This window comes from Setaria italica, chromosome I (assembly GCF_000263155.2).
Source record: "Setaria italica strain Yugu1 chromosome I, Setaria_italica_v2.0, whole genome shotgun sequence".
In the NCBI taxonomy this organism is placed as follows: domain Eukaryota; kingdom Viridiplantae; phylum Streptophyta; class Magnoliopsida; order Poales; family Poaceae; genus Setaria; species Setaria italica.
The window spans coordinates 10651042-10662582 of NC_028450.1; the positions used below are offsets into that span (position 1 = coordinate 10651042).

The following is an 11541-nucleotide window of genomic DNA, read 5'->3' on the forward strand; positions in this document are numbered from 1 at the left end:
CCAACCCAACCCACTTCGACCCAGAACCAAACACTACCTTACGGACACCCCTCTCATCTAGATCGACATCAGGTTTCTCGTCTGTTATCTAGTACCCGTGCGTTGCTACAGTAAAATTATTATATTAGTACAATGCATGGAGCAATGAATAAGATGATAATAGTGTGAAAACAAGCATGGATATTAAAGAGATATTTAATCTAAGTACTCCCTCCGTCCCAAAATACTATTTATTTTGACTATTTTAGATACATAACTTTTGCTATGTCTCTAGATATAAGTATATATTTAGGTACATATCTAAAGCTACGTATCTGAAAAGTCAAAATAAATACTCCCTCCGTTCCAAATTATAAGTCGTTTTGGCTTTTCTAGATGCATAGATATTATTATGCATCTGGACATGGAGTATATCTAAGTGCATAGCAAATTCTATGAATCTTGAAAAGTCAAAACGACCTATAATTTGGGATAGAGGGAGTAGTAATTAGGGACGGAGGGAGAACTTAGTTACTGAATTTAATATAATAAAGGTAGATACAACACGATTAAACATTCTGAAGAGATGCCTCGATCCTCCGTTAACAAAGCTTGGAGTTCCCTGACACTTCATACAATCTAAAGTCAGCTTCCACAATATTTACGATTAAGCACAAACGATTGTATTAGCATACAAGGGTAGCTGTTATTATCTTCTATTTAGTATGAATTTATTTAACTTGGACTACCATAGAGCGAACAAATGCATAGAGATTCATGTGACACTGGAAGATCCATTCTCCATCTAATATTCTTTTGCTTATATATGCAGGGGAAAAAGGAACCAAACACCCTTTCCATGTCGAGGGAAACATCATCCGCTACATGTATATCCATTGCGCTCAGCTCTCAAGCATCACACCAATTCAGAACTTGCAACATGTTGCCTAAATGCCTCTTGCGTTTCATGCCACAAGGCCAACCAAAGCTGTGGCAAATGCCTGCGCAACTTTGCTGAACCTGCATCAATTTGAAGATGTAAAACATTGAGCTCCAACCAAAGGATTGTTCAACTATGTATCACAGTTGTGACTAACTATATGGGAAAGGCAAGTGAAAGCGTATGAGAAGGTATGTGAAGAAACAAAACCATATTCTGCCACAAACACAACATTCGTTTTTAAAAAATATTAACTGCTCATATGACTACGGAGTATATCTTAATGAAACTACAACAAAAGTGCCAAAATTATATTTCTGGTTCATTTCAATCTCAGACCACCTACATATTCTATTGTATCATTTTTTTTTCTACAAAGAACATGAAGAGCTATAAAGTAAATGAATGGACTGGAAAAAACATAACAATTTTAGTAGCCATACCTCAGGATGCATCCCATTACATGGACCAAAACCGTTTCCACATTAATAAGGCACCCGGGGCAATGGATGCATAATTTGGACTTGAAATTGGTCTCATTTCCCAAAGCTCCAAGGTGTGGAAGCATGCTTAACATTCTCATTGTCTCTGCGACACCTATCATTTTCAGAATGCAAACAATTCCATCTTGTACTGAGATACATGAATATGGAAGTTCTATATAGTCATCCCACATTAAACCAATGTGCCTAAACTGCTTTTTTATCATGAAGACACAGCTTGTACAAGAACAGGGATATTAAACACATACATAATTCACTAACAGGTACGACGAATTTGGAATAAGAAACGGCTTAACCCCCACCGGATCCAACTGATTGGGGAGGAGCGATGGCTGACATTTGAGCTGTGCATCACCAGCTTTGGTCTCTGTAATGGTGGCAGCAGCAGTAATCACTCTAGATTTGTAATTTGTTAGTTTTAGGCCAATTGATGTTGAATGGTTAGTGTACCCAAGAATTGGTGAATTTATAGGGGCAGATTGAAGTAGTACAATTGAGGGGGAAAGGTACAAACCTCGATGCAGCCAATGTTGTTCATACCAAGTCCCTCCATGAGCAATGCTGTATAATCATCGGTTCGCTCCAAGATCTTCGATAGTTTATTCACAAAAACAGTCAGTATGAGGACATAGTGGAATATAGGAGGATCAAATATATCAGAAGACTAACCACTTTAAACGGTTTAATTTTCTTCAGTCTCTTTGAGGAAACGAACAACACATACAAAGTTCAGGATCAATATTGAAAAAAACTAATTTAGATAGATTGGTAAACTTAATATTCGTTTCGAAGCTTATTACTGAACAATTACAGGTTCTATTAGGTACGGATTTCCGTTGAACAGTAGCACAAGACATTGTCTCCGTACATGTATATTAGATTCCTCTTCAGGTTCAGTAACATTCATATCAATCTAGAATAGCAGTAAATTATACCATCCTAACTATTTTTCAGAATTGAGGAAAAAGAAACATGAGCTGTGTCCTGTGTGCTGCCGATTCTTTTTCAACTCCATTGCCCATTAGCCAACTTGATAAGAAGCAAAACAATCGCATAATTTAAACACAAATAGAGTTACTTTGGGTGCCTTCCGATATTGCAATCACTGAACCATAATTTTTTTAAAAATGTGTAAGGAATATATGGAATGCACTAACTGAAAAGGTACCGACTATCATCATTAGGTTCCATCCGTATGCATTTTCACATCAACCAAACCTGAATTGTAGCCTTTCTAATCATGTTGTGAATTGTGACCTCTCGTATATATTTATATTTCACGACCTTCATCACTACCTTCAGCCTATGCAATAAGTCCTGTTAAGTAGAAAGATCATGTTAATCTGAAGCTACCAAACTCTAGCTTGTATGTTGTGCTCATTCACGAGCAAACACATCTATATACTGATCGAAGTTGTTGATGCATAATAAAATGAATGTGATCTGGACATTTGGTATGCTAGGACATATATGCCTGAAAGGCTGAAACACAGGACCTGAGAATCATGAAGTAAAAGCAATATGAGACTGTAACAAAAAAAATAGCAATTTGAGATATTGCCGTACTGACATACTTCAGAAATTCAATTTTTTTTGTTTCAATCAATGTTGCAAATCACGGGCTTTAGAATAAGCGGAGTGCTTCCGAAAAAGCTATAGGCGCTATAGCGGCAGCTATAGCCTTTAGCGGTATGCAAACATCAGCAAAATTTAGACCTAAACATTATTAATTTCATGAATTCTAGATGCAGGCATCAGTGAAAACATAAGCAAATAAGTCGCAATTCACAAGATAAGTCATAAATCATAACTTGTACTTCATAAATCACAAGTATATAAGTTTGTAGCTTGACCATAGCGGTGTTAGCGGCGCTAGGCTATTGAATTTAGCGGGGCTATTTCATGCTATAGCGGAGTTAGTGGTAATATTTGCAATATCATCGCGGCACCTGTCTCAAAAAGATATAGCAGAGCTGTAGTGGGCTATTTGCAACCATGGTTTCAATCATGAGATATTGCCATACTGAAACAGTTCCAACTTTGCAAGGAGGGGCGGATCCACAGGCTATGCCGGGTGGGCCACGGCATACCCTAGGCCCAGCTACCTGGTATACCTAACGATTTGCCTTCACCTAGTTTACCTAGTATACGCCGGCCCGACGCCCACGTTGCGTGGTGTGACGGTGCGTGGCCTGCGGATCGACAACACCCGCAGTTCAACCTCAAGTTCGACGACTGCGCGGGGGTGCTCATCGACAGCCTCTCCATCAGCTCACCGGTGTTCAGCCCCAACACCGATGGCAACACGGTGTCCACGTCGAGAACACCACAGCCGTCCAGATCATCAACTTCAGGATCTACAATGGTATATACGGTGAAGCAGGATCCTATTTGTAGTGCCAAATTGGTGGCAACGACCTCTAACTTGAGTTCAATTATCTATCGCCGCAGGCAACAACTGCATCTCCATCGGCCCCGGCGAATCAATCAAGACGATCTCCATCACTTTGTTTATTGGTCCGAGAGTTCTGACTGGCAATGGAGGTTTAAGATTAATCTATCTTCTTTTTTTTTCTTATTTGAAAAAACTTATGTTCTTAAACAGTGGCGGACCTAGGATATTTTTATTTATTTATAAATGAGTGCTTTTTTATTTAGTTTATTGAATAGACCATCAATCCATCAGCAGTCTTAAATTCATATCTTGCGAGGCTGTGATTTGCAAATTTTCTACCTGAAAGTTTAAAATATGATTCTATCATTACATTACATGTTTGGTTTGTATAGTGTCTAGTTAGTTATCGTACTTACATTACATAGACATTGTTTTTTTCAGAATGGTTGGATTATGAAGAGAGGTGGAGATATTGCATCTCTTTTTCAAGAACACGCAGCAAAGAAGGCAGCAGTTGCTGCTGTTTCAAACATTGTCTCATCTCCAGTTGAAACTTTTGTGGAAGAACAGAATCAAGAGCAGGATGGAGTGGTAGTTGAAGAAATCGCGGATCCTATGCTCTCGCCTCCGCCATTGCAACCACCCGCATCACAGTTGCCGGTTTATGATATCAATTGCCTTCCACATGATCCAGGTGAAAGGCAGCCCATTGAAAGTTATCATGTTAATGATCAAGATGTAATTCGAAGAATATATATTATTAAAGGCCCATTCAAACCTTTTACACATGATTTTCCATCAAGAAAAATTGGAGTTAGGGATCGCCAATTCAATTTTGTATGGATGTATAATCATGAGTGGCTTGAATATAGTATCAAGAAGGATTCTGTGTTTTGCTTTATATGCTACTTGTTCAAGAAGGGTACTAGATCAAATATATTTATTGTTGATGGATGGAATAATTGGAATATAGGAAACAAAGCACTTCTCAAACATAATGGTTCTATGGCACACAATGCAGGTCAGGAGAGATACATTGGTTTTATGAATCCCAAGGTAGCAATTGATTATCACATTGAGAAGTGGACTGATGAGAATCTTCATGTTTATAAGAAAAGGTTGACATATTCACTTAGATGTATCAAGTTTCTTTTGCATCAAGGATTGGCATTTCGTGGACATGATGAAAATGAAGAGTCTAGTAATAGAGGAAATTTCATTGAACTTTTGAAGTTTCTTGTAGGAAATAGTAATAAAGTGAACAAGTATGTCTTGAATAATGCTCTAGGTAATTGCACCTTAACTAGCCCAAAGATACAAAAGCAAATTATTCATTGTTGTGCCATAGAAACTAGAAAGAAAATAATTGAAGAACTTGGTGATGAGCCCTATGCAATTTTAGCTAATGAGTCCAGTGATATAACACATAAAGAACAACTAGCTCTTTGCTTGTGTTATGTTCATAAACTTGGAAGGCCTTGTGAACACTTTATTGGAGTTGTTCCTGTAGATGATACTACATCTTTGTCACTTAAGGAAGCTATTGAGGGTTTACTTGTTAGTCATGGATTGACTATGACTCAAATTAGAGGTCAAGGTTATGATGGGGCCAGTAATATGAAAGGAGATATTAAAGGGCTAAAAATATTGATCATGCAAGAATCACCTTCTGCGTATTATATTCATTGATTTGCACATCAACTCCAACTAGTTCTTGTTGTTGTTGCCAAGAGAAATACTGATTGTAAGAGCTTTTTTGATCAAGTATCTATCTTATTAAATATTATTAGAGTTTCTTGCAAGTGTCATGGTATGCTTCGAAATGCTAAGCTTGAGAATATCAAAAAAGCACTTGAGTGTGGTGAGCTTCAATCAGGGAGTGGATTAAATCAAGATATGAGTTTGCCTAGGCCTGGTGAAACTCGATGGGGCTCTCATTACAAAACTATATGCAACATCATTACTATATATTCCTCAATCCATGATGTGCTCATTGATCTTGTGATGATATTTCACATAAGGATGATTGGACAAAGATACATTTTGTGCTTGGAGCATTTGAAACCTTTGAGTTTGTTTTCTTTGTGCACTTAATGTATGTTATTCTTGGATACACAAATGAGTTATTCGAGTGTTTGCAGAGAAGGGATCAAGATATTCTTAATGCAATCTCCCTTCTTAATGTGGCAAAGAATAAAATGCAACAGTTGAGGTCTGATGGTTGGGATCACTTGAGAGGGTCACTTCCTTTTGCATTAAACATGATGTTGAAGTTCCTGCTATGGATCGTGATTATGTGCCGTATGGAAAATCAGCAAGGTATGCCCGTGCCCGAAACCAAACAAATGATGACCATTTTAGAAATGAAGTATATATTGGTGTCATTGATCAAATTAGTTAAGTGCTTGATAATCGGTTTGATGAGATCAATATGGAGCTACTTTCTTGTATGTCAGCCTTCAGTCCTTCCAATTCATTTGCGGATTGGCTAAATTTTATCCTAAGGACTTCTTCAACAATGATTTGCTAAAACTTGAATTGCAACTTGATAATTATATTAATGACATGCGACGAGATGATAGCCTCAAGTGTCTAGACAATATCGTTGATCTCTCAGTTAAGCTTATTCAAACACGGAGGCACAAAGTGTATAATATGGTTTACTTGCTTCTCAAATTGATATTGCTTTTACCAGTGGCAACAGCTAGTGTTGAAAGGGTATTTTCTGCAATGGTTAAAGTGAAAACAAAGTCAAGGAATAAGGTAGGTGATAGTGTTTTGGACGATTGTCTAGTCATATTTATTGAGTGGGATATTTTCTTCCAAGTGAATGAAGAAGATATAATCAAGACATTCATGTCATTTAAAAAGCAGCGGGTAAACAAAGCAAACAAGTAATATTGTAAGTTTCTTTCATGCTATATTTCGAACTGTAGTTCATTTGAACTATTTTTATTATGATTTGTTATTAATCTTTGAATTTAAGACTTATCATGTTATTTAGTGCATGTGGTTTACCGAATTAGAATATGGTTTTACCAAATTGTAAATGGTTTTATCGAATTGCATAAGATTTTTTTTCAGCATACCCTGTGAAAAAATCCTAGGTCAGTCACTGTTTGCAAGGCAAGAGGACTGGGAGGAAGAAGGAGAATACTATTTATAGACTTACTCATGGTCAGTTAGGACAATATCTATTGAATTGAATTTCCATTCAAGTGCCCAATATATGCAATTTTTTCTGCAAAATAGGGATTTGATCTAAATCAGCTTTCCTATGAAAAGAAAGAAAAATTGCACTACAGTCACACCTGGTTTCTGGACAAAACCGAATGCATCGCATATGTGTGCCAGGATCCGTTCTCACACATATGCTGACGTCATCAGTGAATACATCAAAGACAGTGCTCAAAAACGTACATAAACCAGTAGGAACTTTATTACACTTAGCGTGATAGACACAAAGGTCTTTAATCGTTCACCGATAACTTAACATGCGCACACACACACAGCGCAGCTTCTCCACAGGCTTGACTAGTGAACACCTGCCTAGAACTCCTCGAAGTCATCGAAGAACTTCCCGTCGTCACAAGCTTCTGAACAGCATTTGGGCAAGGGTGAGTACACTTATGGTTGGTACTCAGCAAGTGGGGAAACATGCAAGGCTCACAAGGAATGGCTCAAGGCTTTAAGCGATTAGCATTTTAGTTGGTCAAATTTTATTAGCAGCACCTAATTACTAAGTGTAAGTTTATACCAACCCAACTTAAGCATATAACATTAACATTAACCCAAAGGTAAAGGTAACACAGTTTAATCTCATCTTTAAGTTCAATTATCATGTGAGGGTCCAAGCCACTCTTAACCGTAAGCACAGCTAATATATCAGTTTTCACTCTGCAAAGGTTGTACACTTTACCCACAACTCGTGGTCCCCCGTGTCGCCCGGGTTTGCAAAGCCCTTAAACACTTCCTTTGGTGAGTGGCTGGGGGGTCCACTACGAAGCCTTTACAAAGATACACAGATAATTGGTAGCCTGCTAGAGTTTCAGTAGCGATGCGGACCACAACCCGTTAATGAGAAAGCACCTTAGCGAAGGCTACTGCTCCAGATCGTGCACCCAACACCTTCCCCCTCCTTGCCCTTTCAGTAAAGCCACCAGCTAACTACATGCCTAATTATTCGGCTAAAATCAGAGCCATGTGATGTTGTGGTTGTACTGTTTTCTTGGGTGGTTCTCCATGTTCCGATTAAAACAAGTGTTCTTGCAATTAAACATGTATAGAAACATAAATAAAACATGATTAGCATCTTTCATGATTAGAACATTACCAACCCATAGTTAAGCAACTAGCATGCTACCCAACATGATTAAACAGGTTCATACAAGGAAACAGGATTAAAACTAGGTAAGTCCTTAATAGGCATTCCCGTCAAACTTATGCACATACAAGAAATAGATAAAGTGTTTAATCATGATATTATTGGGACAAAAAGAACATGCAGGGGGAGAAGGCCACTTGCCTTCCTCGGCAAACTGGGAGTACTCTTCTTCGAACGGTGGCTGCTCTTGGACTTGCTCCTCCGCGAACGTCACGTCGTCTACACAATCACACAAGGCAAACAAACAAAGAATAAGTAAAACAGTACAACAAACATATGCAAAGGCTTACAACAAACTCCTAAAACTAACGTTCATGTAGAGACGATCGCGTGAGCGCGAGAATCGCTAAAATCGGATTTAAAACAATGAAGATATGAGATAAACAAGTTCCAAGGGCTAAAACAGAATTAACTATATACTTCAGGGGCTAGCAAGGAATTTTAGAAAGATATACTGAATAGTACATGCGAAAACAGAGAAACATAGGGTTAGATCTACAAAATGACATGGCTCGGGTTAAAATAAAAGAATACAGGAACTTCAGGGGCTTCTCTGAAAAATTTACAAGACACAAGAATTAAGTAAAAGGAATAACAGAGAGTTCAGGGACTAGATCGCAAAACATCTTATCTTCTTCTTCCTTTCTCCAGAACAGGCATGTGCCTGGGCATGGCCGACGGGAAGGGGGGCCTCGCCGGCGCGCGGGCGGTGGCGCCCCGGTGGGGGAGAGGGGGAGAGAGGAGGAGGGAAGGAAGAAGAGGGCTCTCACCGGAGGAAGAACACGAACTTCGCCGGCGATAGAACGGGCGGCGGCGTGGCTTGGGCGGCGGCACGGCGGTGCGAGAGAGAAGCCAGTGAGTAGCAAAACGGAAAGAGAAACTCCGAGCGAGGTCGATGGCAACCTTTATAGGCCCCGGGGAGGAGCGGAAGGGGCTCCCGAGAGAGATCGAAGGTCGGCCGGCCATTAATGGCTTTGAAGCTTGTGCGGCCGTTTCCGGAGAGAGGAAAGGATGGGGCGATGGTTTGAGGCCGGGAGTGGGGGAGGGGAGACGTCGCGAGGTCGTGGAGGGGCTCGGGAGGCCGAGGGACGCTGGGAGGCGAGGGGGCCGAGGGGGCCGGCGGCGCATGGGCGGCACCGTGCGTGTGCTTGGCTCCTGGCGCTTCAGGCGCCTGGAGGAAGATGAAGGGGTGGCAGGCTGGTTGGGCCGGCTGGTGGGGGAAAGGAGAGGGGAGGTGGCGGCCCAAAGAGGAAAAGGAAGGGGAGCTGGGCCGGCGCAAGGAGAAAAGAGAGGGAGGTGGGCCGGCTGAAAAAGGAAGGGGAGAGGGAGATGCTTTGGGCCCAAATAGAGAGGAAAAGAAGATTGAGCCCGCATATTGGATTGGAGAAGAAAAGGTTTATAAATTTTTGAAACTTTTACAAATAACACTTCAAACAAAAACTAAACAAAAGATGAAAACTCATCAAACACTTGTCGCCTCTAAAATTAAATTTGAGTGTTCTTTAATTTACTAAAGACCGTAATTTATTTAAAATGCTTTATTTAGTCCTTAGAGAGAGAATGCTAGACCGAGTTGCTCACATTATTTTCATGATGGAATTTTGGGTGTTACAACTACTGGCATCGTTAACTGGAATATAATTCAATGTTTGAGATGGGCAGAATGTATTTAACGACTCTTTTTTTTCTAGGAACCAATGAACTTGGTTGATTGTGAATGTCTGCGCTAATTATGGATTGATCAAGGCAGATGCTAAGCAGTAACAGTGAAACATAGCATATATTCTTGAGAGGATGTACTCGACTTCAACTAATACAGATTTAGTTTCCAGTGGTAACTGCACAACACCATTATTCAAATAACATATCTGGTAAGCACCTGAATAAAATGGACGTAGCAAGCCAATCTGCAGCTAGGACGCCTTGCCCATGAATGGTTCGATGTGATGATCGCCAGCGACGGATTCGCACCTAACCACGGCCGGCATATGCCTTCCTCGGGGAGTGGCAGCTGTGCGTCGTAGACACTGAATCAGGGTTACAGTTTGAATTTTCACCAGGGGCTAAAATGCAAAATGCTAAGAACAAATTTGGCCACCTGTGGTTTGTGCTTGGGTGGGCTTCAGCGAGGGCGCAAGGAAGGGGCCAGGAGGTTGTGGGGCCTCCGTTTGCGCGGTTTTCCGGTGCATTGGTAGGCGGGAAGGGGTCGCGCCATAGATGGATGGATCAACCTGGCATTCGGATCAAGAGGAACTGCGACGAGATATGAATTGAAATCGGGAGATCTGAGAACGTACCACGGTGGGCTTCAACTCCTTGGCGCGCTGCATTGCACCTTCCTGAGGTCGGCCTGGAGGCGCTCCTGCTCCTTCTCCTTGATCTCGATCTCCTCCTCCTTCTTCCGGATCGGATGACCTCGTCTCGCTCCCGCGCCCCAAGCACTCGGCATCCGACTGTGGAGGAGGATCGGCGTGTTGTGGCTTGCAGTACAGTGTGTGTAGACCACGGCACGGCAGGCAGCTTCCACACAAGTCACATCTGGGCTGGGCATGCGACAACATGATAATGGAGATTGGAGAAGACGACGCGAGGGGTGACACACGTTACAGTACTGTATGCTGTTCATATCATCCCTGGACGACGGAAGGGGATGCATCTGAATTCAGAAAGGAGTTTCAGAACACAGGGGTTTGCCCTTTGCGGGTCAACACAACTACTCTACGAGGTAATCAGATGACGAGCTTGCGTTGGCGGCTTCATGAAATGGAATGTGATGGAGATGGGACACCGAGGTGACTGCGTTGCTCTCGGCAGCCTTCCTGCCTGCCTACAAATCGACCCAGAGATGAGATCAGCAGGGTGACCAGTACGTACAGAGCCGCCCAGGTTAACAAAGTAGTAGGATAATGATATGTTATGTATCAAGTATCAACTGCTAGGACAAACCGCCAAATCAACTTTTATACATAGCTAATTTTCTTCAGTATATGCCTGATGCGAGATCAAACATTGGTAAAAACCATCAGCACATCTCATTTGGACCTGTGGCCTGCATCAGACGTCTCCTGGCAATAAACTCCGGCGACCGGATCAAAAATCTGAATGGCCGGTCTTCACCGGAGCGCTCGATCGGCAGCGACGTACCTCCGCTGCTGTCTTTTGTTGCAATTTATTGCATGATTCGACATCAGAAACTGCTGCATCGTATCAGTAAGGGCAGAATATAAATGCAGGTGAAACTACTGTCTAAAGCATGAAAATGTTTTACTGCATAAAGGAGAGTAGCATTTCTTTCTTTCTTTCTTGACAAACATACTGCTGAAATGCACAAATGCCATTC

The 11541-nt window shown here is 41.2% G+C and overlaps 1 long non-coding RNA gene across 1 annotated transcript; it reads right to left on the minus strand.

Moving 5' to 3' along the window:
- Positions 1-8362: 8362 nt before the first annotated feature.
- On the minus strand, positions 8363-10751 carry LOC111257661. Its single transcript, XR_002678247.1, has 3 exons — positions 10300-10751; positions 10081-10212; positions 8363-8420 (listed from the first exon to the last, which is right to left on the minus strand). It is a non-coding gene; the product is annotated as an uncharacterized LOC111257661 (long non-coding RNA).
- Between the last annotated feature and the right edge of the window lie 790 nt (positions 10752-11541).